Raw genomic sequence first — 21983 nt, 5'->3', positions numbered from 1 at the left:
TGTTCCTGCCGGGCTCCAGTCGTGGGCCCGGGGCCGGGGGAGCCCCAGGTGTGGGCAGCACGGCTGATGGCGACGGCCCCTCCCTCTGCCGGTGGAGGGCCCGGTGCTGCCGTGACCGGGGTGGCCGTGGAGGGGCCGGTGCGAGCCGAGGGAGGAGCGGAGCCGTGGCCGGGCTGCGGCTGCAGCGAGGGAGAAGGTGAGCGCGGGGTGCGGGGGGAGGTGGATGGAGCAGCGCGTCCCGGGGAAAAGCCCCCGGGAGGGCGGGGTCCGTGTCGGGGACAGGGAGGGGCGGGGGTTCGGCGCCGTGTCGGAGCCGCGAGTCGGGGGCTGCCCGGAGCCGTGCGGAGGTGCCGCCCCGTGCCGGCGGCGCGCGCTGCCCCGACCCGGAGCGGTACTGCAGCCAGGCGTTCCGCGCAGGGACTGGGGGCTGGCCACTCCGGCGCGCCGTCGGCGCGTGGCGCATGCGCAGTGCGGCGCAGCAGCATGGCGGCGCCCTGGTGTCGGGTGCCGGGGCGGCGGGGGAGCAGAGAGGCCAGCCGTGAGGCGCGGGCTCCCCTCCGGCGGGTGCGGGGGTGCGTGGTAGTCGCCCGAGGGTGGTGGGACGGGAAGCTTCGAGCCGTCCGCTGTGACAGGCTGCCGGTGCGCTGGAGGCGAGGCGGGTGCGGGCAGCCCCGGGGCCAGAGGCGGGAGGTGACGGAAGGGAAGGGGGGAAGGAGGCGGGCACCCCCCCCAACTCGGCAGCGCTCCCCGGCCCCGCTCGCCCCGCGCAGCCGCCCCCAGCTCCAGCACGTCCCCTGAAGCCTGTCCCGGAGCCCCCGGCCTCCCCCAAGGCCCGTGGTGCGGGCGGCACACTGGGCCTCGAGCGTGCCTCGGCCTCCCTTAACGCGGTCGCCGCTGCTTCTTTCTCTGTGGCAGGGGCCGCGCTGAGGACGCGTTTGTCCGTTCCTGCCCTGGGGATGCCGTTGGCTGCGCCCGCTCCAGGCTTGTGAGGGCTGTGTGTGCCGGGCCTCGGTCTCCTGGCGTCGTGGGGGCGAAAAGGGAGAGGCGGAGCGCTGAGTGGCTGCGGACGGGAGCTGGCGGGGCTGAAGCTGGAGAGTCCCGAGAAGGCTGAAGAAGAAGAAAAAATGGAAGGCCACCTGGCTGGCAGCTGCCTGGCTCCGCAGGCAGGAGAGAGCCTGCCTCTGCGGGTGAGGAAGGCTCCCTCTTGGTAGCCTGCAGCAGGCCAGGCCGCCAGCGTGTCCCGCAGGGTCTGTATGTGTCACCAGCAGCAGCATGGTACGGTTGTGGAGCGCGTGAGCGAGCGAGGCTACGTGCCTAGGGAGCCTCGTCTCCTAAGAGCCGCGACACATGCGCGTTTTTTCTTAGGTGTAGGACAGCCAAGCGACCGGAGTTACGGAAGAGGAAGGGAGGAGCGCAGGAGAGAGAAGCGCCTGAAGCGGCAGAGTCTCCCGGCAGCGCCGAGAGTGAGATCTGCGGTGAGTGGCGGGCCTCCGGGGCCCTGTCGCTCCTCTTCTGCGTCCCGGGCCCTCCCCTGGATCCTTCTCTCTCCCATGCTGCTGTGATTCCTCCTCCCCCCCCCCCCCCCCCAGCTTTTCTTTTCCTTCCCTGTACCTCCCCTTCTTTTGTCTGTATTTGTTTCCCTGTCCCGCTCTTTTCCTCTCTATTCCTCATTCCCTGTCCTTGTTGCTGTTTTTTCTTTCTCCATCTCTGTGCCCTGCTGCCTATCTCTGTCCAGTTCCCTTTCTGTTTGCTGGGTTGTTTTTTTTTTTTTTGCTCCTCATTCCTCTGCCTTGCTCTGTTCCGTCCTCTCACTCCCGCAGTGTCGTGCTGTGTGTTACCCGTCCTTCTCCCTGTGGTTTTTTGTTCCTCTTGCTCTGTGCCTCTGTCCTGCTGCCTGGAAGTAATTTTTTATTCTCCGTATTTCTGTTATTCTGCCTGTGGCTATTTTTTTTGTTCTCTACCTCTCTCCTGCTCCCCACCCTCACCTTTCTCTCCCTGACGTTCTTTCCTCTTCCCAGTACCTCTGCTTTTCTGCGCCCTTGCACTCCATTTCCTCCGTCTCGCTCTATCACGCTGTCTTGCTCCCCATCCCTCCCTTTTCCTTTCTACCCTTCCGATGTGTGTGTCCCCCAAGTGCCCCTTTGACGTGTCCCAGTCTTTCTGTCTACACCCTCCTGTCATTCTCCTTCTCTTGCTCTTCTTGCTCTTTTTCTCTCTTTTCCTCTGTGCTGCGGCCCATCACTGTTCTTTCCTCCTCCATCCCTTTGTTGCGCTGCCTGTCCTTGTCAGTTTTGCCCTGTGTTCTGGCTCCAGTCTTGCCTTGTTTTCTGCATCTCTGTCCTTTTCCCTGTACTTTTTTCTCTCTGCTCCTCAGTCCTTCTCCCTCGTCTTGTTTTTCTCTTTCTGCCGTCCCTCTCTTTTTGTCTGTGACCCTCTGTGCTCTTCTCCTTCTCCCTCTCGGTTTGCGGTTGTCTTATGTGTCCCCTTCTCTGTCTCTCTCTTCTGCTGTCCTGCTCCCCAGCCCCATTATTTATTGCTTCACCCCTCGGTCTTGCTCTCAGTCCCTGTTTTCTCTTGTGCTCCACCTCGCTGCCGTTCTCTCGGTTGCTCTCGGTTGCTGTCTGTCCCAGCGTCCTGCTCCCTGTCGCGCTCTCTTTCACAGTATCTTTCTTTCTGGCGTCCTGTCCCTCACCGGTTTTCTCTGTCACTCTGTCCTTCCTCCTGTCTTTTCCTTGTGCCTCTGGCCTCCTACTCGTCGCTACTTTTTTCTTCCTTTCTCTACCTCTCTGCCTCTGTCCTGTCGCTTTCTTCCTCTCTCTGTCGCCAGCATTTCTTTCTCCATCTGTGCCCCCCTCCCTGTCCCTTTTCTCTCATTCTCTCTGTCCTCCATCCTCCCCGTAACTCTTTGTCTGTATATCTCCATACTGCTGCCTGTCCCTTTGTTTCTTGCTATATGCCCCTGTCCAGCTTGCTGTCCCGTTATTCTCCTCTGTCCTGCTCCTTGGCCTTTTTTCTCATCCTGCAGCCCATCACTGTTTTCACTTTCTCCACCTCTTTGTCCTGATCCGTGTGTCTTCTGCCCTCGTCCATCTGGCTTGTTGCCTGTACGTTTGTCTCCCTCCGGCGTTCTTTATTCCCCTGATTCAGTTTCTCTCTTGATCCGTCAGTTCTGCTGCCCGCTCGTCATTCTCTCACTCTCTCTCTTTCCCTCTTGTCTTGTTCCTGCGCGTAGTGCGTGAGCAGGCGAGGCTACGTGTCTAGGGAGCCTTGTCTCGCAAGAGCTGCGAGACATGGACGTTTTCTCTTAGGTGGGGGACAGCCAAGCGACCGGAGTTACGGAAGAGGAAGGGAGGAGAGCAGGAGAGAGAAGCGTCTGAAGCGGCAGAGTCTCCCGGCAGCGCCGAGAGCGAGATCTGCGGTGAGTGCCGGGCCCTCGGGGCCCTGTCGCCCCTCTTCTGCATCCCGGGCTCTCCCCTGGATCCCTCTCTTTCCCACACTGCTGTGATTTTTGGCTTTTTTTTCCTCCCTGCCCCCTCCAACCCCCTCCCCGCTCCCGTGTACCTGCTTTCTCCATCTCTGACCAGCTCCCTGTCCCCATCTTTTAGGTCCTCCCTCTCTCTGCCCTGTAGCCCGTGGCTTTTTTTTCCTTCCCTATCTCTTTCTGTCTGGCTCCCGATCACGGTTTTTGCTTTCCCCCCTCTCTGCCCTATAGCCCGTCGGTACTTTTGCCGTCTCTGGGACTCTCTGTCCGGCTCCCTGTCCCTCTGGTTCAAGGTCTTCCTTCTCAGCTCCGTAGCACGTTGCGCGTCTGCCTCTTTCTCTATCTCTCTCTATTCTGCTCCCTGCCCCTCATTTTGAATTCCTCCCTCTCTGTCCTGTCGCTCCTTTTCCCTTTCTGCATCTCCGTCTTTTTTCTCTTTTTCTTTCTCTGTCTCTCTCTGTCCAACTCCCTGTCTCTAAGTTTCAGTTCCTCGCCCTCTCTGCGGAAGCTGTCGGGACTTTTTGCCTTCGCAGTCTCTCTGTTCTGGCTTCCTGTCCCTGTTTTTTCATTCCTCCCTCTCTGCCCTGTTACCCGTCACCATTTTTATTTTCTCCGTCTCTTCTGGCTCAAGGTCCTGATTTTTTTAAGTTCCTCCCTCTCTGCCCCATACCCTGTCACTTCTGCAGGTCTGTTTCTCCACCCTCTCCCTGTGCGGCTCCCAGCCCCTCTTTCGCACTTCCTCCCTCCGGAGCCTGCGGCCTGTTGCTTTCCCCCCCTCTTATTTCTCTCTCTCTGTCTCTCGCTGTCTCCCCGCCCCTGTTTTTTCGTTCCTCCTGTCTCTGCCCTAGAGCCCGTCAGGAGTTCTTTCATTCTCTGGCGCTCTCTTTCCAGTTCCCAGGCCCTGGTTTTCAATGTTGTCCTCCTGTCTTCCCTGTGCCACGGCGCGATTTCATTTCTTTTGCCGTCTCTCCCGGTCCGGCTCCCCGCCAGGATTTTTTAATCCCCCCCTCTCTGTCTTGTAGCCCATTGCTGTTTTCTCTGTCTCTGTGTCCCTCTGTCCGGCTCCCTGTCTTTACTTATTATTTTTGTTGAATTCCTCCCTCTCTGCCCTGTACGCGGTGCTGTTTACACTTTCGTTCCCGGACGTCTCTCTGTAGATTGCTCCCAGTCCTGTTTTTTTTTAATTCCTCTCTCTCTGTCTGTCATGGTTTAACTTGGCAGCCGGCAACTAAGCACTAGAGAGCTGCTCGCTCACAGCCCCCACCCCCGGCCCGTTCCCTCCCCAGCGGGATGCGGAGGACAAATGGACCAAAGGTAAAACTTGTCGGTTGAGATAAAGACAGTTTAGTAAGGCAACAAAGGAAATACTGTTGATAATTCTAATAACGATGATAATAATTGCAACAACGCACATGCGAACCAAACTATACGCAGTACAGTTTCTCTCACCACCCGATGACCGGTGCACAGGCAGTCCCCGAACAGCGATTGCGGAACCCGGAAATCGCAAGTTTCGCTAAATTCCAAAATAGTTTGACCTCCCGGACGAGAGCGGGTTCCAACTCGCGGAAACGAGAAGAGCTGATTCCTGCCCCGCAGCCAGCCCCCATTTATAAGCTGCGCGTGACGTCTGTGGTACGGAATATTTCCACTGGCCAGCTTGGGCTAGCCCTGTAGCCTGTCGCAGGTGGTGGTGCTGTGTTTCCCCCCCGGCCATTTCTTTCTCGTTGCGCTCTGTCCGGCTTCCTGTCCCTACTTTTCAGTTCTTCCCTCGCTGCCCTGTGGCCTGTTGCTATCTTCCCTTTTTCTGTCTCTCTGTGTATGGCTCCCGCTCCCTTCCTTTTTGAAATTCCTCCCTCTCCGTCTGGGAGCCCATCGTGGTTTTTCCTTTCTGCGTCTCTCTCTGGCTGGCTTCTGCTCCCTGGTTTTCAATTTCTTCCTTCTGGGCCCTTTAGCCTGTGGCAATTTTACTTCTTTCTCGGTCTCTGGATCCCAATTTTTTAATTCCTCCTCGTCTCCCCTCCTGCATCCCTTTTTCCAGCTCCCTCCCCGGCTCCCTATCCCTGTGGTTTAATTCCTCCCTCTCTGCTCTCTAGCTTTTGCTGTACTTCCTGTGTGCCTTGCTCCGCATCTGGCGCCTCGCCCCTGTCTTCGCATTCCTCCCTATAGCCCATCACTGTCCTTGTCTTTTGTCATCGATCTGGTCCAGATCCCTGTTTTTGCCGCCTTCTCTCTCTGCCTTATTGCCCCTGGCTATTTCTTCTTCCTCCCTCTCTGACTGCCCGGCTCCGGATCCCTATTGTTTCATTCCTCCCTCTCTGTCCTGTGGCCCGTCGGTATTTTTTCTTTCTCTGGCTCTCTTTGTCTGGCTCCCTGTCCCTGTTGTTCAGCTTCTTCCTTCTTGGCACTGTAGCGTGTTGTGATTCTGTTTCTTTCTCCACCTCTCTGTCTTCCCAGCTTCTCGTCCCTCACTTTTAAGTCCTCCCTCTCCATCCTGTTGCCTATTGGATTCAGCCCCGCCCCCCCGCCTTTCAGTCTTTCTTGCTTCCCGTGCCTGTTTTTAAGTCCTCCCTCTCTGCCACATCACCCATTGCTTTTTTCTTTTCTCCATCTCTCTATGTCTGTCTCACTGCCCTTGTTTTTTAGTTCTTCCTCTCTGCCCTATGCCCTGCTGCTGTGTTTGCCTTTCTCGGTCCCTCCCTGTGCGGCTCCCTGTCCCCATTTATTAACTCTTACCTCTTCTTCCTGCACCCACCACTGTTCTCCGCGATCTCCCTCTCTCTCTGTCTGGCTCCCCGTCCTCAGTGTTTAATTCGTCCCTCTGCCCCCTGTAGCCCCACGCTATTGGTCTGTCTGTCTCCATCTCTCTGTGTCCAGCTCCCTGGCGCTGTTTTTTGCTTCCCCCAGCCCATCTTGTAGCCCATCACTGGTTTTGTTTCGTTGGTTTTTTTGGTCTTCCTCTGTGTCTCGCTGTCCAGCTCCTGGTCGCGGTTCTTCAATCCCTCCGTCTTCCCTGGAGCGTGCTTTTGCTTTTTTTCCATTCTCCATTGTGCTCTGTCCGGTCCCCTGTTGCTCTTTATCCATTCCTCCCTCTCTGCCCCGTGGCCCGTCACTTTTTCTCCTTTTATTTCTGCCTTTCCCTCTGTCCGACTCCCTGTGCCTGGTTTTTAAATTCCTTCCTCTCTGCCCTGTCACCCGTGCCATCTTTTGCCTTTCTCGGTCTCTCTCTGGCCAGCGCTCTGTCCATATTCATTGATTCTTCCCTCTCCACCTCGTAGCCTGTTGCTTTTGTCCTTTGTCCTTCTTACTTGTGTCTGTCTCCCCGATGACCCTGTTTTAGAATCCCCCCCCCTTTCTTTCTGTACGCATTACTCTCTGGCTTTTTGCTCTCTGGCTCTCTTTTGTTCAGCTCCCGCTCCCTACTTCTTAAGTCTTCCCTCTTTTCCCTGTAGCGTGTAGCTATGTGGTTTGTTTCGTGTTGTCCTGCCCACCCTCGCCCCTTCCCTCCGTCGTTTGCGTTCCCGGCTCCCTGTCCATGTTGTCTCATTCCTCCCTCTCTGCCCTGTTTTTGTAGCTTTTTTTTTTTGTCTTTCCCCATCTGTCTCAGTCCGGGTCCCTGCCCCTATTCATTTTTCCTCCCTTCCTGTCGTGCTGCCCGTTGCAGGTTTTTTCTGCGCCTCTGTCCTGCTCCCCCATCCTTTTTCGGTCTCTGTCCTGCTCCCTCTCCTTCTTTCTGCTGCCACTCTTCCTCTCTTCCTGCTGCTTCTTTCTCCGTCTCTGTGGGACTGCCTGTCCCCGTCCTTCTCTCGCTGTCCCTTTCCCTGCTTCGTGCTTTCTCGTTACACCGCCGCTGTCACTTTTCTCCTCTCTTGTAGTGGCCTGCACCCTGCTCCTCATTTTTGGCGGCCTCTGCCGAGCAGCGCATCGCTCCTGGAGCCGACTGACCGACTGTTCCCTGCTGGAGCAACGGGCGCAGCTGCGGGAAGGACTGCCGAGGTGTCGGAGGGGCAGAGGGAGCATCGGGGGCCCCGAGCCCCGGAGCAGAGCGGCTCCCGGGACTGGCTGGGTGCGTGACTGAATAAAGACCTGCGGTCCCTTTTGCCCTCGCGGCTGCGTTTGTGCGTGGTTTGCACGGGACGAGGGGCTGCGCCAGAGCCCAGGGGAGGAGGGGACGGGCTGTGGGGCAGGGGCGACGGCCCCCTGTTCCTGCCGGGCTCCAGCCGTGGGCCGGGGGAGCCCCAGGTGTGGGCAGCACGGCTGATGGCGACGGCCCCTCCCTCTGCCGGTGGAGGGCCCGGTGCTGCCGTGACCGGGGTGGCCGTGGAGGGGCCGGTGCGAGCCGAGGGAGGAGCGGAGCCGTGACCGGGCTGCGGCTGCAGGGAGGGAGAAGGTGAGCGCGGGGCGGTCGATGGAGCGGCGGGTCCCGGGGAAAGCCCCGAGGCGGGCGACGGTACCTGCCGAGCGGGGTCCGTGTGGGAGGCAAGGAGCGGCGGGGGTCCAGCGCCGTTTCGGGCACGGTGTCCCCGCAAGCCGAGGCCCGCAGCTCCCGCGGCGTGCTGGGAGCTGTAGTGCTGGGGCGCGGGGCGCGCTGTCGGTCACGCTACTCCCCGGGGCATGCCGGGAGGTGTAGTCTTCCGGCTGCCGGGCGGCCGAGCCCTGCTAGCCAGGGCATGCCGGGAGGTGTCGTTTTCAGGGACTCGGCTGCCGGGCAGCCGCATTGCTCTCGGGCATGTGCGACGAGGCGTTGTGCTTGGTCCCGCCACAGCCCCCGCTGCGCGGGACGAAGGGTAGTTCTGTGGTCAGTTCCGTGTGTTTTTCTGCAGCCTTCCCGCTGCGTCCGGTCCCCAGAAAGCGGTGCGGCCGCGCCTCGACCGGGCGTGCCGCAGGGCTCGCTGCTGCCACCCGGTGAGCAAAGTTCGTTACTGCGGCTCGGGTGGCGCCAATGCGCGGTGGCGCCGAGTCCAAGAGCTCGCTGCTGCCACCCGGTGACCAAAGTTCGGTACTGCGGCTCGGGAGACGCGAATGCGCGGTGGCGCCGTGTCCAAGAGCTCGCTGCTGCCACCCGGTGACCAAAATTCGGTACTGCCGCTCGAGTGGCACAGGTGCTGTGCGCGCTGGGAGGAGCCGTGCCCTGTGTGTCCGGTGCTGCAATAAAGGACGCCTGCCTGCTTGCTGAAATGCCCAAACGGCTTCAGAGGGTCTTTGTGTTTGCCCAATGACGGCACCGTGGGATCCAGCCGTGGGCCGGAGCCGGAGGAGCCCCAGGTGCGGGCAGCACGGCTGATGGCGACGGCCCCTCCCTCTGCCGGTGGAGGGCCCGGTGCTGCCGTGGCCCGGGTGGCTGTGGAGGGGCCGGTGCGAGTCGAGGGAGGAGCGGAGCCGTAGCCGGGTTGCGGCTGCAGCGAGGGAGAAGGTGAGCGCGGGGTGTGTGGGGGTGTGGATGGAGTGGCAGGTCCTGGGGAAAAGCCCCCGGGAGGTCGGGGTCCGGGTCGGGGGCAAGGAGCGGCGGGGGTGCGGCGCCGTCTCGGAGCCGCGAGTCGGGGGCTGCTCGGAGCGGGAGGCGCGCGGCAGGGCGCTGCCCGGAGCCGTGCGGAGGTGCCGCCCCGTGCCGGCGGCGCCGCCCCGTGCCGGCGGCGCGCGCTGCCTGGACCCGGAGGTGGGGCCGGGCGTGGGCGCCGCGCCGTGTCCGCTGGCGCCGTCCCCTGGCCGCGATGCGGTACTGCAGCTCGGCGTTCCGCGCAGGGACTGGGGACTGGCCACTCCGGCGCGCCGTCGGCACGTGGCGCATGCGCGGTGCGGCGCAGCAGCATGGCGGCGCCCTGGTGTCGGGTGCCGGGGCGGCGGGGGAGCAGAGAGGCCAGCCGTGAGGCGCGGGCTCCCCTGCGACGGGTGCGGGGGTGCGTGGTGGCTGCCCGAGGGTGGTGGGACGGGAAGCTTCGAGCCGCCCGCTGTGACAGGCTGCCGGTGCGCTGGAGGCGAGGCGGGTGCGGGCAGCCCCGGGGCCAGAGGCGGGAGGTGACGCAGGGGAAGGGGGGAAGGAGGCGGGCACCCCCCCCAACTCGGCAGCGCTCCCCGGCCCCGCTCGCCCCGCGCAGCCGCCCCCAGCTCCAGCACGTCCCCTGAAGCCTGTCCCGGAGCCCCCGGCCTCCCCCAAGGCCCGTGGTGCGGGCGGCACACTGGGCCTCGAGCGTGCCTCGGCCTCCCTTAACGCGGTCGCCGCTGCTTCTTTCTCTGTGGCAGGGGCCGCGCTGAGGACGCGTTTGTCCGTTCCTGCCCTGGGGATGCCGTTGGCTGCGCCCGCTCCAGGCTTGTGAGGGCTGTGTGTGCCGGGCCTCGGTCTCCTGGCGTCGTGGGGGCGAAAAGGGAGAGGCGGAGCGCTGAGTGGCTGCGGACGGGAGCTGGCGGGGCTGAAGCTGGAGAGTCCCGAGAAGGCTGAAGAAGAAGAAAAAATGGAAGGCCACCTGGCTGGCAGCTGCCTGGCTCCGCAGGCAGGAGAGAGCCTGCCTCTGCGGGTGAGGAAGGCTCCCTCTTGGTAGCCTGCAGCAGGCCAGGCCGCCAGCGTGTCCCGCAGGGTCTGTATGTGTCACCAGCAGCAGCATGGTACGGTTGTGGAGCGCGTGAGCGAGCGAGGCTACGTGCCTAGGGAGCCTCGTGTCCTGAGAGCCGCGACACATGCGCGTTTTTTCTTAGGTGTAGGACAGCCAAGCGACCGGAGTTACGGAAGAGGAAGGGAGGAGCGCAGGAGAGAGAAGCGCCTGAAGCAGCAGAGTCTCCCGGCAGCGCCGAGAGTGAGATCTGCGGTGAGTGGCGGGCCTCCGGGGCCCTGTCGCCCCTCTTCTGCGTCCCGGGCCCTCCCCTGGATCCTCCTCTCTCCCACGCTGCTGTGATTGTTTTGTTTGTTTTTTTTTTTCTTTTTCCTTTTCTTTCCCTTTCCCTGTACCTCCCGTCTTCTGTCTGTGTTTGTGTCCTGCTACCTCTCCCTCTTTTTCTCCCTCCAGAATTTCTTTAGCCGGCTCCCTGTCTCTGTTGCTCTGTTTCTCTGTCCTGCTGCCTGTCCGGTCGTTTCTTGCTATACGTCCCTGTTCAGCCAGCTCTCCCTTTTTGCCCTTCTCTCCTTCTCTGTCCTGCTTCATGGCCCTTTCTCTCCGTCCTGTAGCCCCTTGCTGGTTTGTTTTGGGGTTTCCCTGCACACCCCCCCCCCCGCCCCCCCTCTTCTTGGTCTCTTTGTCTAGATCTGACCCTTTCTTTGTTTCTCGGTCCCTTTTTTCCTGTTCACTGTCCTTTTTCTCTCTCTGCCTGTGTGTCCTGTGCTCCATTGCCATCTTTGTCTCTCCTTTCTTCTTCATCTCCTCCCCCTGCCCCTGTCTCTCTCTCCCTCTTTCGCGCTCACCGGCCCAACATTTTCGTGCTCCGTCTCTGCAAGGCTCCTCGTCCCTGTTTTTCTTGATTTCTCTACCTCTCTGGCGTTTTCTTTCGACCCTTCTTTCTCTCTGAGCTCCTCGGTCTTCTCCCGTGTCTTATTTTCGTCTTCCTAGTGCTCTGCCCTGCTCCCCGTCACTTATTTTCTCTCTCCGTTTCTCTGCCCTGCTCCCCCTCGCTCTCTTTCTTTCTCCGTTCCCCTCTGCTGCTCCACAGCAGTGTTTTTCCTTTCTCCGGCTCTCTGACCTGCTCCCCGCCCACCCAGGTTGGCCGTCCCAGGTTTTGTGCTGTTTTTTCCCTTCTCCGCCTCTCTCTCCTGCTGCCCAGCCGAGGCGTTTCCCCCTCCGTCTCTGTCCTGCTCCCCTGTCTCTTATTTTTGCCTGTCTTTCACTTTATCCTGCCTCCCTGTCCCCTTTTTCTCTCTCAGTATCACCTTGTCCCACTCCCTTTCTTTGACAATCTGTCCTGCTCCTTGTCCTTCTCTTTCCCTTCTCTGTCATTCCCCATCCTTCTTCTGGCCTTTCTTCCTTCTCTTTCTACCCTGCTGCCGCAGTGCTTCTTTCTCCATCGCTGTCCTGCTCCCTGGCCCTTGTTTCCTCTCGCCGTCACTCTGTCCTGGTTCCTGTCCCCCGGTTTTTCTGTCTCTGTGTCTCTGTCCTGCTGCCTGTCTGGTTGTTTCTTGCTATACGTCCCTGTCCAGCCGGCTCTCCCTTTTTGCCTTTCTCTCCTTCTCTGTCTTGCTTCCCGGCCCTTTCTTCTCTTCCTCTCTCTCTGTCCACTAGCCCCTTGCTGGTTTGTGTTGGGGTTCCAACCCTAACCACCCTCTTCTTCGTCTGACCCTTTCTTTGTTTCTTAATACCTTTTTCCCTGTTCACTGTTGTTTTTCTCTTTCTGTCAGTGTGTGGGGACGGGGGTGGGAAGCTCGGGGCGGGGAGTGGAGGCTGGAAAGAGGTAGGAGGTTGCAGAGGGGTGGGAAGCTGAACTATGTAGAGGCCCGCAAAATGGGAGGTAGGAGGCTGATGAGGGGTGGGAGGCTGGGGGCGAGAGTAGAGACCAGAAAAAGAAGGAGGCCGGAAAGGGGTGGGAGGCCGCAGCAGGGTGGGAGGCCAGGGGCGAGAGTAGAGGCCAGAAAGAAAAAAAGGAGGCCGGAAAGGGGTGGGAGGCCGCAGAGGGGTGGGAGGCCAGGGGCGAGAGTAGAGGCCAGAAAAAAAGGAGGCTGGAAAGAGATGGGAGGCTGGGGGGTGCGAGTAGAGGCCAGAAAGGCCCTTTTCTTCCGGCTTCTTCCCTGTCTTTATCTCTCTTTCCTGCCTTGTTTATTCCTCTGATTCAAGTTCTCTCTCGATCTGTGAGTTCTGCTTCCCACTCATCATATTCTCTCTCTTTCTCTGTCCTATTCCTGCATACAGTGTGCAGTGAGGCTTCTTGTCTAGGAAGCCGCGTCTCGTATGAGCTCTAAGACAACCACATGCATTTTCTCTCAGGTGGAGGCGAGCCAAACGATTTGAATTACAGAAGAAGAAGGGAAGAGAGGAGAGAGAAGCATCTGAAGTGTCCAAGTCTCCCGGCAGCACCGAGAGCGAGAGCTGCGGTGAGTCCTGGGCCCTCGGGGCCCTGTCACCCCTCTTCTGCATCCTGGGCCCTCCCCTGGCTCCCTCTCTTTCCCACACTGCTACGACTATTTTTTTTTCTGCTCTTGTGTACCGTCTTTCTCCATCTGTCTCTGACTTGTCCCCATCTTTTAGGTCCTCCCTCTTTCTGCCCTGCAGCCCGTGGCGTTTTTTTCCGTCTTCCCCTCTTTCTGTTCAGCTCCCGGTTACTACTTTTGCTTTCCTCCTGCTCTGTAGCCTGTCAGTACTTTTGCTGTCTCTGGTGCTCTTTTGTCTGGCTCCTTGTCCCTTGATTTGAGGCCTTCCTTCTCGGCTCCATAGCGCGTCACAGATCTACTGCTTTCTCCATGTCTATTCTATTCTATTTCCTCATCTCTCTTTGCCCAGGTCCCTGCCGCTATTCTTTTTTCCTCTTTCAATGCTACAGGGTTTTTTTTTGCATCTCCTTCCTGCTCCCCGTTCTTCATTTTCGGTCTCTGTCCTGCTCCCTCTTCTTCTTTCTGCTGCCACTCTTCCTCTCTTCCTGCTGCTTCTTTCTCCATCTCTGTGGGACTGCCTGTCCCCGTGCTTCTCTCGCTGTCCCTTTCCCCGCTTCGTGCTTTCTCGTTACACCGCCGCTGTCCAGCCATCTGTCACTTTTCTCCTCTCTTGTAGTGGCCTGCACCCTGCTCCTCATTTTTGGCGGCCTCTGCCGAGCAGCGCATCGCTCCGGGAGCGGACTGACCGACTGTTCCCTGCTGGAGCAACGGGCGCAGCTGCGGGAAGGACTGCCGAGGTGTCGGAGGGGCAGAGGGAGCATCGGGGGCCCCGAGCCCCGGAGCAGAGCGGCTCCCGGGACTGGCTGGGTGCGTGACTGAATAAAGACCTGCGGTCCCTTTTGCCCTCGCGGCTGCGTTTGTGCTTGGTTTGCACGGGACGAGGGGCTGCGCCAGAGCCCAAGGGAGGAGGGGACGGGCTGTGGGGCAGGGGCGACGGCCCCCTGTTCCTGCCGGGCTCCAGTCGTGGGCCCGGGGCCGGGGGAGCCCCAGGTGTGGGCAGCACGGCTGATGGCGACGGCCCCTCCCTCTGCCGGTGGAGGGCCCGGTGCTGCCGTGACCGGGGTGGCCGTGGAGGGGCCGGTGCGAGCCGAGGGAGGAGCGGAGCCGTGGCCGGGCTGCGGCTGCAGCGAGGGAGAAGGTGAGCGCGGGGTGGGGGGGGAGGTGGATGGAGCAGCGCGTCCCGGGGAAAAGCCCCCGGGAGGGCGGGGTCCGTGTCGGGGACAGGGAGGGGCGGGGGTTCGGCGCCGTGTCGGAGCCGCGAGTCGGGGGCTGCCCGGAGCCGTGCGGAGGTGCCGCCCCGTGCCGGCGGCGCGCGCTGCCCCGACCCGGAGCGGTACTGCAGCCAGGCGTTCCGCGCAGGGACTGGGGACTGGCCACTCCGGCGCGCCGTCGGCGCGTGGCGCATGCGCAGTGCGGCGCAGCAGCATGGCGGCGCCCTGGTGTCGGGTGCCGGGGCGGCGGGGGAGCAGAGAGGCCAGCCGTGAGGCGCGGGCTCCCCTCCGGCGGGTGCGGGGGTGCGTGGTGGTTGCCCGAGGGTGGTGGGACGGGAAGCTTCGAGCCGTCCGCTGTGACAGGCTGCCGGTGCGCTGGAGGCGAGGCGGGTGCGGGCAGCCCCGGGGCCAGAGGCGGGAGGTGACGGAAGGGAAGGGGGGAAGGAGGCGGGCACCCCCCCCAACTCGGCAGCGCTCCCCGGCCCCGCTCGCCCCGCGCAGCCGCCCCCAGCTCCAGCACGTCCCCTGAAGCCTGTCCCGGAGCCCCCGGCCTCCCCCAAGGCCCGTGGTGCGGGCGGCACACTGGGCCTCGAGCGTGCCTCGGCCTCCCTTAACGCGGTCGCCGCTGCTTCTTTCTCTGTGGCAGGGGCCGCGCTGAGGACGCGTTTGTCCGTTCCTGCCCTGGGGATGCCGTTGGCTGCGCCCGCTCCAGGCTTGTGAGGGCTGTGTGTGCCGGGCCTCGGTCTCCTGGCGTCGTGGGGGCGAAAAGGGAGAGGCGGAGCGCTGAGTGGCTGCGGACGGGAGCTGGCGGGGCTGAAGCTGGAGAGTCCCGAGAAGGCTGAAGAAGAAGAAAAAATGGAAGGCCACCTGGCTGGCAGCTGCCTGGCTCCGCAGGCAGGAGAGAGCCTGCCTCTGCGGGTGAGGAAGGCTCCCTCTTGGTAGCCTGCAGCAGGCCAGGCCGCCAGCGTGTCCCGCAGGGTCTGTATGTGTCACCAGCAGCAGCATGGTACGGTTGTGGAGCGCGTGAGCGAGCGAGGCTACGTGCCTAGGGAGCCTCGTCTCCTAAGAGCCGCGACACATGCGCGTTTTTTCTTAGGTGTAGGACAGCCAAGCGACCGGAGTTACGGAAGAGGAAGGGAGGAGCGCAGGAGAGAGAAGCGCCTGAAGCGGCAGAGTCTCCCGGCAGCGCCGAGAGTGAGATCTGCGGTGAGTGGCGGGCCTCCGGGGCCCTGTCGCTCCTCTTCTGCGTCCCGGGCCCTCCCCTGGATCCTTCTCTCTCCCATGCTGCTGTGATTCCTCCTCCCCCCCCCCCCCCCCCAGCTTTTCTTTTCCTTCCCTGTACCTCCCCTTCTTTTGTCTGTATTTGTTTCCCTGTCCCGCTCTTTTCCTCTCTATTCCTCATTCCCTGTCCTTGTTGCTGTTTTTTCTTTCTCCATCTCTGTGCCCTGCTGCCTATCTCTGTCCAGTTCCCTTTCTGTTTGCTGGGTTGTTTTTTTTTTTTTTGCTCCTCATTCCTCTGCCTTGCTCTGTTCCGTCCTCTCACTCCCGCAGTGTCGTGCTGTGTGTTACCCGTCCTTCTCCCTGTGGTTTTTTGTTCCTCTTGCTCTGTGCCTCTGTCCTGCTGCCTGGAAGTAATTTTTTATTCTCCGTATTTCTGTTATTCTGCCTGTGGCTATTTTTTTTGTTCTCTACCTCTCTCCTGCTCCCCACCCTCACCTTTCTCTCCCTGACGTTCTTTCCTCTTCCCAGTACCTCTGCTTTTCTGCGCCCTTGCACTCCATTTCCTCCGTCTCGCTCTATCACGCTGTCTTGCTCCCCATCCCTCCCTTTTCCTTTCTACCCTTCCGATGTGTGTGTCCCCCAAGTGCCCCTTTGACGTGTCCCAGTCTTTCTGTCTACACCCTCCTGTCATTCTCCTTCTCTTGCTCTTCTTGCTCTTTTTCTCTCTTTTCCTCTGTGCTGCGGCCCATCACTGTTCTTTCCTCCTCCATCCCTTTGTTGCGCTGCCTGTCCTTGTCAGTTTTGCCCTGTGTTCTGGCTCCAGTCTTGCCTTGTTTTCTGCATCTCTGTCCTTTTCCCTGTACTTTTTTCTCTCTGCTCCTCAGTCCTTCTCCCTCGTCTTGTTTTTCTCTTTCTGCCGTCCCTCTCTTTTTGTCTGTGACCCTCTGTGCTCTTCTCCTTCTCCCTCTCGGTTTGCGGTTGTCTTATGTGTCCCCTTCTCTGTCTCTCTCTTCTGCTGTCCTGCTCCCCAGCCCCATTATTTATTGCTTCACCCCTCGGTCTTGCTCTCAGTCCCTGTTTTCTCTTGTGCTCCACCTCGCTGCCGTTCTCTCGGTTGCTCTCGGTTGCTGTCTGTCCCAGCGTCCTGCTCCCTGTCGCGCTCTCTTTCACAGTATCTTTCTTTCTGGCGTCCTGTCCCTCACCGGTTTTCTCTGTCACTCTGTCCTTCCTCCTGTCTTTTCCTTGTGCCTCTGGCCTCCTACTCGTCGCTACTTTTTTCTTCCTTTCTCTACCTCTCTGCCTCTGTCCTGTCGCTTTCTTCCTCTCTCTGTCGCCAGCATTTCTTTCTCCATCTGTGCCCCCCTCCCTGTCCCTTTTCTCTCATTCTCTCTGTCCTCCATCCTCCCCGTAACTCTTTGTCTGTATATCTCCATACTGCTGCCTGTCCCTTTGTTTCTTGCTATATGCCCCTGTCCAGCTTGCTGTCCCGTTATTCTCCTCTGTCCTGCTCCTTGGCCTTTTTTCTCATCCTGCAGCCCATCACTGTTTTCACTTTCTCCACCTCTTTGTCCTGATCTGTGTGTCTTCTGCCCTCGTCCATCTGGCTTGTTGCCTGTACGTTTGTCTCCCTCCGGCGTTCTTTATTCCCCTGATTCAGTTTCTCTCTTGATCCGTCAGTTCTGCTGCCCGCTCGTCATTCTCTCACTCTCTCTCTTTCCCTCTTGTCTTGTTCCTGCGCGTAGTGCGTGAGCAGGCGAGGCTACGTGTCTAGGGAGCCTTGTCTCGCAAGAGCTGCGAGACATGGACGTTTTCTCTTAGGTGGGGGACAGCCAAGCGACCGGAGTTACGGAAGAGGAAGGGAGGAGAGCAGGAGAGAGAAGCGTCTGAAGCGGCAGAGTCTCCCGGCAGCGCCGAGAGCGAGATCTGCGGTGAGTGCCGGGCCCTCGGGGCCCTGTCGCCCCTCTTCTGCATCCCGGGCTCTCCCCTGGATCCCTCTCTTTCCCACACTGCTGTGATTTTTGGCTTTTTTTTCCTCCCTGCCCCCTCCAACCCCCTCCCCGCTCCCGTGTACCTGCTTTCTCCATCTCTGACCAGCTCCCTGTCCCCATCTTTTAGGTCCTCCCTCTCTCTGCCCTGTAGCCCGTGGCTTTTTTTTCCTTCCCTATCTCTTTCTGTCTGGCTCCCGATCACGGTTTTTGCTTTCCCCCCTCTCTGCCCTATAGCCCGTCGGTACTTTTGCCGTCTCTGGGACTCTCTGTCCGGCTCCCTGTCCCTCTGGTTCAAGGTCTTCCTTCTCAGCTCCGTAGCACGTTGCGCGTCTGCCTCTTTCTCTATCTCTCTCTATTCTGCTCCCTGCCCCTCATTTTGAATTCCTCCCTCTCTGTCCTGTCGCTCCTTTTCCCTTTCTGCATCTCCGTCTTTTTTCTCTTTTTCTTTCTCTGTCTCTCTCTGTCCAACTCCCTGTCTCTAAGTTTCAGTTCCTCGCCCTCTCTGCGGAAGCTGTCGGGACTTTTTGCCTTCGCAGTCTCTCTGTTCTGGCTTCCTGTCCCTGTTTTTTCATTCCTCCCTCTCTGCCCTGTTACCCGTCACCATTTTTATTTTCTCCGTCTCTTCTGGCTCAAGGTCCTGATTTTTTTAAGTTCCTCCCTCTCTGCCCCATACCCTGTCACTTCTGCAGGTCTGTTTCTCCACCCTCTCCCTGTGCGGCTCCCAGCCCCTCTTTCGCACTTCCTCCCTCCGGAGCCTGCGGCCTGTTGCTTTCCCCCCCTCTTATTTCTCTCTCTCTGTCTCTCGCTGTCTCCCCGCCCCTGTTTTTTCGTTCCTCCTGTCTCTGCCCTAGAGCCCGTCAGGAGTTCTTTCATTCTCTGGCGCTCTCTTTCCAGTTCCCAGGCCCTGGTTTTCAATGTTGTCCTCCTGTCTTCCCTGTGCCACGGCGCGATTTCATTTCTTTTGCCGTCTCTCCCGGTCCGGCTCCCCGCCAGGATTTTTTAATCCCCCCCTCTCTGTCTTGTAGCCCATTGCTGTTTTCTCTGTCTCTGTGTCCCTCTGTCCGGCTCCCTGTCTTTACTTATTATTTTTGTTGAATTCCTCCCTCTCTGCCCTGTACGCGGTGCTGTTTACACTTTCGTTCCCGGACGTCTCTCTGTAGATTGCTCCCAGTCCTGTTTTTTTTTAATTCCTCCCTCTCTGTCTGTCATGGTTTAACTTGGCAGCCGGCAACTAAGCACTAGAGAGCTGCTCGCTCACAGCCCCCACCCCCGGCCCGTTCCCTCCCCAGCGGGATGCGGAGGACAAATGGACCAAAGGTAAAACTTGTCGGTTGAGATAAAGACAGTTTAGTAAGGCAACAAAGGAAATACTGTTGATAATTCTAATAACGATGATAATAATTGCAACAACGCACATGCGAACCAAACTATACGCAGTACAGTTTCTCTCACCACCCGATGACCGGTGCACAGGCAGTCCCCGAACAGCGATTGCGGAACCCGGAAATCGCAAGTTTCGCTAAATTCCAAAATAGTTTGACCTCCCGGACGAGAGCGGGTTCCAACTCGCGGAAACGAGAAGAGCTGATTCCTGCCCCGCAGCCAGCCCCCATTTATAAGCTGCGCGTGACGTCTGTGGTACGGAATATTTCCACTGGCCAGCTTGGGCTAGCCCTGTAGCCTGTCGCAGGTGGTGGTGCTGTGTTTCCCCCCCGGCCATTTCTTTCTCGTTGCGCTCTGTCCGGCTTCCTGTCCCTACTTTTCAGTTCTTCCCTCGCTGCCCTGTGGCCTGTTGCTATCTTCCCTTTTTCTGTCTCTCTGTGTATGGCTCCCGCTCCCTTCCTTTTTGAAATTCCTCCCTCTCCGTCTGGGAGCCCATCGTGGTTTTTCCTTTCTGCGTCTCTCTCTGGCTGGCTTCTGCTCCCTGGTTTTCAATTTCTTCCTTCTGGGCCCTTTAGCCTGTGGCAATTTTACTTCTTTCTCGGTCTCTGGATCCCAATTTTTTAATTCCTCCTCGTCTCCCCTCCTGCATCCCTTTTTCCAGCTCCCTCCCCGGCTCCCTATCCCTGTGGTTTAATTCCTCCCTCTCTGCTCTCTAGCTTTTGCTGTACTTCCTGTGTGCCTTGCTCCGCATCTGGCGCCTCGCCCCTGTCTTCGCATTCCTCCCTATAGCCCATCACTGTCCTTGTCTTTTGTCATCGATCTGGTCCAGATCCCTGTTTTTGCCGCCTTCTCTCTCTGCCTTATTGCCCCTGGCTATTTCTTCTTCCTCCCTCTCTGACTGCCCGGCTCCGGATCCCTATTGTTTCATTCCTCCCTCTCTGTCCTGTGGCCCGTCGGTATTTTTTCTTTCTCTGGCTCTCTTTGTCTGGCTCCCTGTCCCTGTTGTTCAGCTTCTTCCTTCTTGGCACTGTAGCGTGTTGTGATTCTGTTTCTTTCTCCACCTCTCTGTCTTCCCAGCTTCTCGTCCCTCACTTTTAAGTCCTCCCTCTCCATCCTGTTGCCTATTGGATTCAGCCCCGCCCCCCCGCCTTTCAGTCTTTCTTGCTTCCCGTGCCTGTTTTTAAGTCCTCCCTCTCTGCCACATCACCCATTGCTTTTTTCTTTTCTCCATCTCTCTATGTCTGTCTCACTGCCCTTGTTTTTTAGTTCTTCCTCTCTGCCCTATGCCCTGCTGCTGTGTTTGCCTTTCTCGGTCCCTCCCTGTGCGGCTCCCTGTCCCCATTTATTAACTCTTACCTCTTCTTCCTGCACCCACCACTGTTCTCCGCGATCTCCCTCTCTCTCTGTCTGGCTCCCCGTCCTCAGTGTTTAATTCGTCCCTCTGCCCCCTGTAGCCCCACGCTATTGGTCTGTCTGTCTCCCTCTCTCTGTGTCCAGCTCCCTGGCGCTGTTTTTTGCTTCCCCCAGCCCATCTTGTAGCCCATCACTGGTTTTGTTTCGTTGGTTTTTTGGTCTTCCTCTGTGTCTCGCTGTCCAGCTCCTGGTCGCGGTTCTTCAATCCCTCCGTCTTCCCTGGAGCGTGCTTTTGCTTTTTTTCCATTCTCCATTGTGCTCTGTCCGGTCCCCTGTTGCTCTTTATCCATTCCTCCCTCTCTGCCCCGTGGCCCGTCACTTTTTCTCCTTTTATTTCTGCCTTTCCCTCTGTCCGACTCCCTGTGCCTGGTTTTTAAATTCCTTCCTCTCTGCCCTGTCACCCGTGCCATCTTTTGCCTTTCTCGGTCTCTCTCTGGCCAGCGCTCTGTCCATATTCATTGATTCTTCCCTCTCCACCTCGTAGCCTGTTGCTTTTGTCCTTTGTCCTTCTTACTTGTGTCTGTCTCCCCGATGACCCTGTTTTAGAATCCCCCCCCCTTTCTTTCTGTACGCATTACTCTCTGGCTTTTTGCTCTCTGGCTCTCTTTTGTTCAGCTCCCGCTCCCTACTTCTTAAGTCTTCCCTCTTTTCCCTGTAGCGTGTAGCTATGTGGTTTGTTTCGTGTTGTCCTGCCCACCCTCGCCCCTTCCCTCCGTCGTTTGCGTTCCCGGCTCCCTGTCCATGTTGTCTCATTCCTCCCTCTCTGCCCTGTTTTTGTAGCTTTTTTTTTTTGTCTTTCCCCATCTGTCTCAGTCCGGGTCCCTGCCCCTATTCATTTTTCCTCCCTTCCTGTCGTGCTGCCCGTTGCAGGTTTTTTCTGCGCCTCTGTCCTGCTCCCCCATCCTTTTTCGGTCTCTGTCCTGCTCCCTCTCCTTCTTTCTGCTGCCACTCTTCCTCTCTTCCTGCTGCTTCTTTCTCCGTCTCTGTGGGACTGCCTGTCCCCGTCCTTCTCTCGCTGTCCCTTTCCCTGCTTCGTGCTTTCTCGTTACACCGCCGCTGTCACTTTTCTCCTCTCTTGTAGTGGCCTGCACCCTGCTCCTCATTTTTGGCGGCCTCTGCCGAGCAGCGCATCGCTCCTGGAGCCGACTGACCGACTGTTCCCTGCTGGAGCAACGGGCGCAGCTGCGGGAAGGACTGCCGAGGTGTCGGAGGGGCAGAGGGAGCATCGGGGGCCCCGAGCCCCGGAGCAGAGCGGCTCCCGGGACTGGCTGGGTGCGTGACTGAATAAAGACCTGCGGTCCCTTTTGCCCTCGCGGCTGCGTTTGTGCGTGGTTTGCACGGGACGAGGGGCTGCGCCAGAGCCCAGGGGAGGAGGGGACGGGCTGTGGGGCAGGGGCGACGGCCCCCTGTTCCTGCCGGGCTCCAGCCGTGGGCCGGGGCCGCCCCAGGTGCGGGCAGCACGGCTGATGGCGACGGCCCCTCCCTCTGCCGGTGGAGGGCCCGGTGCTGCCGTGACCGGGGTGGCCGTGGAGGGGCCGGTGCGAGCCGAGGGAGGAGCGGAGCCGTGACCGGGCTGCGGCTGCAGGGAGGGAGAAGGTGAGCGCGGGGCGGTCGATGGAGCGGCGGGTCCCGGGGAAAGCCCCGAGGCGGGCGACGGTACCTGCCGAGCGGGGTCCGTGTGCGAGGCAAGGAGCGGCGGGGGTCCAGCGCCGTTTCGGGCACGGTGTCCCCGCAAGCCGAGGCCCGCAGCTCCCGCGGCGTGCTGGGAGCTGTAGTGCTGGGGCGCGGGGCGCGCTGTCGGTCACGCTACTCCCCGGGGCATGCCGGGAGGTGTAGTCTTCCGGCTGCCGGGCGGCCGAGCCCTGCTAGCCAGGGCATGCCGGGAGGTGTCGTTTTCAGGGACTCGGCTGCCGGGCAGCCGCATTGCTCTCGGGCATGTGCGACGAGGCGTTGTGCTTGGTCCCGCCACAGCCCCCGCTGCGCGGGACGAAGGGTAGTTCTGTGGTCAGTTCCGTGTGTTTTTCTGCAGCCTTCCCGCTGCGTCCGGTCCCCAGAAAGCGGTGCGGCCGCGCCTCGACCGGGCGTGCCGCAGGGCTCGCTGCTGCCACCCGGTGAGCAAAGTTCGTTACTGCGGCTCGGGTGGCGCCAATGCGCGGTGGCGCCGAGTCCAAGAGCTCGCTGCTGCCACCCGGTGACCAAAGTTCGGTACTGCGGCTCGGGAG

The 21983-nt window shown here is 59.7% G+C and overlaps 4 long non-coding RNA genes across 4 annotated transcripts; all 4 read left to right on the top strand.

The window, feature by feature from the left end:
- Positions 1-478: 478 nt before the first annotated feature.
- On the top strand, positions 479-1438 carry LOC142359355 (uncharacterized). The gene is made up of 3 exons (XR_012762286.1): positions 479-538; positions 916-1275; positions 1366-1438. It is a non-coding gene; the product is annotated as an uncharacterized LOC142359355 (long non-coding RNA).
- A 7810-nt stretch (positions 1439-9248) lies between these two features.
- Positions 9249-13393, top strand: LOC142359348 (uncharacterized). Its single transcript, XR_012762279.1, has 4 exons — positions 9249-9344; positions 9722-10081; positions 10172-10281; positions 12382-13393. It is a non-coding gene; the product is annotated as an uncharacterized LOC142359348 (long non-coding RNA).
- Positions 13394-13965: 572 nt separating this feature from the next.
- Positions 13966-14925, top strand: LOC142359353 (uncharacterized). Its single transcript, XR_012762284.1, has 3 exons — positions 13966-14025; positions 14403-14762; positions 14853-14925. It is a non-coding gene; the product is annotated as an uncharacterized LOC142359353 (long non-coding RNA).
- A 1456-nt stretch (positions 14926-16381) lies between these two features.
- On the top strand, positions 16382-21072 carry LOC142359349 (uncharacterized). Its single transcript, XR_012762280.1, has 2 exons — positions 16382-16905; positions 20843-21072. It is a non-coding gene; the product is annotated as an uncharacterized LOC142359349 (long non-coding RNA).
- Positions 21073-21983: the final 911 nt, after the last annotated feature.

This window comes from Opisthocomus hoazin, unplaced genomic scaffold, assembly GCF_030867145.1.
Source record: "Opisthocomus hoazin isolate bOpiHoa1 unplaced genomic scaffold, bOpiHoa1.hap1 HAP1_SCAFFOLD_199, whole genome shotgun sequence".
NCBI classification, from domain to species: Eukaryota; Metazoa; Chordata; class Aves; order Opisthocomiformes; family Opisthocomidae; genus Opisthocomus; species Opisthocomus hoazin.
The sequence above is the reverse complement of the archived record's forward strand: the minus strand, read 5'-3'. Positions and strand labels throughout refer to the sequence as shown.